A 5,408-nucleotide genomic window follows, 5' to 3' on the forward strand; every position below is an offset into this window, starting at 1 on the left:
TGGTGATTAAGTAATGTTTACCCAGAATAAGGAAATGTAAAAGAGGCAGCCATGTAAGAGGAGATGAATTTAAATTTCTCTCTCCAACCCTTTGCTGTGAAATCTAACTCCATTTTGGGAGCAGAAATTGATGGTATTTTAGAGCTTTAGCATTTTTCAGGTATCAATAAATTCCCACTAGTCTTTCAGCTCCTCTAAAAGCCAGAGGATAAGTAATAAAATATAGCAAAGGGTTTTAGTAAAGCAGGCTAAAAGTCCTTCATATTATTTAAATATCTTCAAAGCATTTTTTTGTCATTCATGTAATTTGATAGCTCAGAGTTCCCGTAATTTTTATCTTATTGTGAAATATTTATTAAAGTCAACACACAGATCTTTGTCATACAACCATTATTCCTTACCACCAATATGCTAGCAGTTTTATACTTATATATTTAAGAATATGCATGTATAAACACATTTGTGTATACACACACACACACACACACACACAAAACAACAATTAAAGACAAAGAAGCAGGGAATTGAAAAAGACTAAAAAGGAGGGCTACATGGAAAGTTTCAGATGAAAGAAAAAAGGAGGAAAATGATAATTATAATATCAAAAAGTAAAACAAGTTTAAAAGATGAAAATTAAAGTTCCAAGTAGTGAAGCTTCCTAGATAGCATATGCTCCGTCAACATTCATCTGATTACTTGGCCCTCATATGAATGGCAAGAATAGCCTCAATATCATTCATAATTTCATTACTTTAGAAAGACTTGGGAAATGTCATGTTAGAGTTTTACCTAAGTAGAACTATACAGTATATACTCTTTTGTGTCTTCTTTGGTTTGTTCTCTGTTGTGTTCTTTAGATTGACAATAATGCCCCTTGCCATTTTTTATCGTCATACATGTGGAATGTTCTTTAAAAGAATGTATAATACTCAAATCCTGTAAATGGAAGATTCCCATCCAAAAGATTTCTTGTTTAGATATCTTAGAAACAAATCAGGAATGCACATCTTGTTCAAGATATACAATTATGCAAATTTTGTGAGGTATATAATGCGCTACTTGATTGATATAGAGATACAGTCTGTGAATCTTCATCTACTTAGATAAGGTAGATAAGAACAGTTTTCCTAAGTCCGTATGATGATTTCCACTCTAGTCAGAAGTACCCATTCACATTTTCAGGAAGTTGCTCTATTCTTTAACTCTTCCTTAATACATACTTTCTTCAATAGAGAACTTACGATAGCTTATAGCATTTGGCAGAGCGAAACATTTGGTAAAGACTTTATGAATATTCTAGTCTATAGACTCCTCAAATATATTTTTGGAATCCAATTTTTAGCATTAAAAACACACATATCAAATGTTTGATTAGGATTAGATCTTGCGTACAGGAGAACATATATTTTCAAAGAACCAAATCTTTGCTCTATAAGCATAATTTGTTCCTTTGTTTCCTTGGTTTATAGTTTTTGTGTGATAGTATTTCACATATTTTGACACATTGATTTCTGGTTGTTTGATACTTTGTGATCTTGGAATAGTTTCCTTTTGTTCTTTGTTTTTGAATACTTGTTTTAGAGTTATCAATTTTATATTTTGATGTTCTATCGATCAGTTTTATTAATTAATAATTTATAGTTTTCAACTCTTTGAACAAACTAAGAAACTGTCTTTATTTATTGCCAATTCTTATGATATTGGTCTATTTAGAAATTTTCTATGTATTAAATGTACATTGGGGCAAAAGAAAAGATAATGCTTGGCATTTTGCAAAATTTTGTGCATAGGTTAGTGGTATCAAATACATTCATGCTATTAGTTCCTCCCACATGAATTTCTAGAATTGTTCCAGTCTGACTGAAGTAAAATTTTGTGCTCAAAGATCACTGACTCTTCATGCCTTCCTGCCATCAGAAATTGATCTACTCTAAGTACTTTCTTATGCAGAACCACACATTATTTCTCCTCTACATAGATTTCATTTGAATTAGCATGATGTCATCAATTTTGACTCATAGCATGATTGTTCCTTTTTTTTTAGACTGAATAATACTCCATTGTAAGGTTATAATTGATTATATTCATCCTTTCATCTAGATACACAGAATAGTTCTGAATTTAGCTATTCTGCTATAAGCAGTAGTGTTTCACCACCTACTCATGACTCTGTTTTTAGAAGTGCTTGGTTACCCATTAGCCATCCTCCTCTCCCTTTCCTGCATAGTGTTCTAGAGGCTCTTCTATATTTCCATTCTTGCCAACAATGTCCAAAGCTGAAAATTGCTTTCCATGTGTTCTTAGACATTTTATAAAAATTAAGAATTCATGTTGAATTGTAACAAAGGTCTCAGAGAATTCCTTGGGCTGATCATGCATTATATTATTCTTTGTCCTTCTTGTGTTGATTAAATTACAAATTTAATTTTCTTTGCCTTTCTGTAATTAACTCAAATCATTCACAACATTTCAGTTTACTTGTTATTGTCTTGAATTTCAAGTGTTTTCTCTAAGATTTTTACATGAATATTCCTAAAAATATTTGATCATCAAAATTTCTTTTAAGTACATTTTGGTACTCAAATAATGCTATTCTCCTGATGTAATTTAAGGACATTTTTGCTTTTTCTCTTCTCTTAGAAAGTTTACAGAAAGTTGGCCTGATATCTTATATTTCTTACACCTTATCCTTTTGTTCCAAGCTTTGAAATTTCTATACCAAACAATCAAGATGGAGCGTTTGAAGAAGTTGGCTATTTACCAAGCTATTGATGTGGGTAATTCTTTGTTACCCTCATACATTTTCATTTCCCCAAGAGTGTTTACCTTCATAACTCTGTCTCATCGTTCATAGATTATCCACTGTTTCTAACATTAGTTATCCTCATTTTAGATCCATGTTTGTCCCTCTGTTTCTTTATACTGTATATTATTTTATGGTTACTGTGTTCTTTTATTAATCAGTAAATTTTTACACTCCATATTTTATTCCTCCCCACTCCCATGCACCCTGTGACTGTTCCCCATTCATACCTCCTGCCTGTAGCCCTGTCTCTACATGGATGTACCCTCTCAAACACATCCCAGACCTCTAAACTCCCTGGGGACTCCAGTCTCTTGAGTGTTAGGTGCTTCATCTCTGAATGCACAAATACCGAGAAGTCCTCTAGGGTGTGTGTATTAGGGGGGCTACAGTGTATCAGCTGGTGTATGCTGCCTGTTTTGTGGTCCAGTATTTGCGAGATCTCTGGGGTCCTTATTAAATGAGACTGCTTGTCCTCCTACAGAATTGCCCTTCTCTTTAGCTTCTTTCAGCCTTCTCTAATTCAACAACAGGTTCAAGGAGAGTTCCCAAGTCCTGACATTATTACTGAGGCTATGGAGCACTCACAAAAAAGGATCTAGCATGACAAAACTACAGAAGGCCCAACAAGCAACTGAAAGAGTAAGATGCAGATATTTGCACCCAACCAATGGTTCCTGTGTTCTAAATGATATATTTTTAATTTAGAAAATTCTTTTACATTCCTTTTATTTTCTATTGCTTCATAATAGTAAGTCCTAATAAACTTATATAATATTTAAATTGGCATAAATTCTTGGAGTAAAAGAAAAAGCTGTAAATGTGGAGAAAATATAAATACTGATATTTAAGGCAAGGCATGGCCTTATTGTGCTTATGTGTTTGATAAACAATTATGTATAAATATATTCACATTAGTAGTAGTAGTAGTAGTGGTGGTGGTGGTGGTGGTGGTGGTATTTTAATTTTAAATTGATTCTTATCTCATACAATGTATCCCTACCACAGTTTCCCTTTCTCCACTATTCTCTGAACCCTTCTTTATACCTCTCTTCTCCAGACTCATTCCCCTTCTGGTCCATCTTTGGAAAAGAGCAGGCCTCCAAGCAGCGATAGCCAAACAGGACAAAACGAGGTAGAATAAGACATGGCAAAGCCCTCATATTGAGGCTGGCCAAGGTAACTCAGTAGGAGGAAAAGAGTTCCAATAGCAGTCAAAAGAGTCAGAGATACACCTATCCCCACTATTAAAAGTTCTATACAATACTAAGATAACAGCTGTAACAGAAGTAGAAGGTCTGGAGCAAACCCATGTAGGCCCTGTGCTTGCTGCCTATTACTTAAAGTTACACATGTATTTTACTGGCTTAGCCTACTGAAGTTTTCATACCTGCATGTTTGCCTAGTGCAGAGAACAATTATCATCTGTACATCAAGAGACTTAGAGAAAAGCAAGTAGCATTTTGTACCTGCACATGCTTATATTATAGTGCCAAATATGACATGTTATCACAAGGAAGCCATTTACTATTTTTTCCTTTTAAATTATTCTTCCAATACCTTTGCAGCCCAATGAGAAGCTGAAGTCCATTTCCATTTCTTGGCAACTCGTTTCTACTATAAGGAAAAAAATGCTTCTTTTATGTTTTATGTAATTGTTTGATCTTTCTTCTGTCTTAGAACATGTTTGTTATATTTGCTAGAATATCAAATGTTCTATGTAACTGCTATTAGAATATATTTTATATCAATAATTATGTCATAATTGTGTACAAATCAATATGCATTTTTGTTCTGAATTGAATGAAAATGGCCCCTATAAACCCATAGGTAGTGTCACTCTTAGAAGGTTTGGCCTTGTTGGAATAATTGTGCCCTTGCTGGTGGAAGTGTGTCACTGGAGCTGGACTTTGAGGCCTCAGATTCTCAAGTCAGGTCTAGTGTTGTATTTTCTTCTTGCTGCTTTCCAATCTGGATGTAGAACTGTCTCTTTCTTCAGGATCATGTCTGCCTGCATGTCGCCATGATAATGGATTAAATCTTTGAAACTGTAAGCTAGTCCCAATTAACTGTTTTCCTTTATAAGAGTTGCTATGGTTATTTTGTCTCTTCATAACAATAGAAATCCTAAGTAAAATTTTTTTCATAAAAGCTTAGTATAATGATCTATTTCCATGATGTAACTTAAGATTCAGTATCAGAGCAATAATATTTGAGTTATGTTGGAGGGAACAATATGGCCTGAGATAATCCCTAATGCTTCTCAAATGCAAAGCAATTCAAAATATTAATTTCATAAAAAGTTTGAATATAATTTTTTATTAATTCTTTGATTAATTATATGTTTAATATTATATTTTAATCATTTTAATTCATATTTCTCTTCTTTATTCCTACTCCATTCAATTTTCTGTGATTTCATTGTCTTTTGTTATATTTTATAATTCATACTTTCCTATTTATGCTACCCATGTATACAAGGGTGTAAGTCCATTCAATCAAATGGACCCAAAAAGCAAGCTGGAGTAGGCATTATAATATCTAATAAAAGAGAATTTCTACCAAAATTAATCAAAAGTGGCAGGGAAGGACACTTCATATTTAT

The sequence above is a fragment of the Apodemus sylvaticus genome, chromosome 3 (genome assembly GCF_947179515.1).
Source record: "Apodemus sylvaticus chromosome 3, mApoSyl1.1, whole genome shotgun sequence".
Taxonomy (NCBI): Eukaryota; Metazoa; Chordata; class Mammalia; order Rodentia; family Muridae; genus Apodemus; species Apodemus sylvaticus.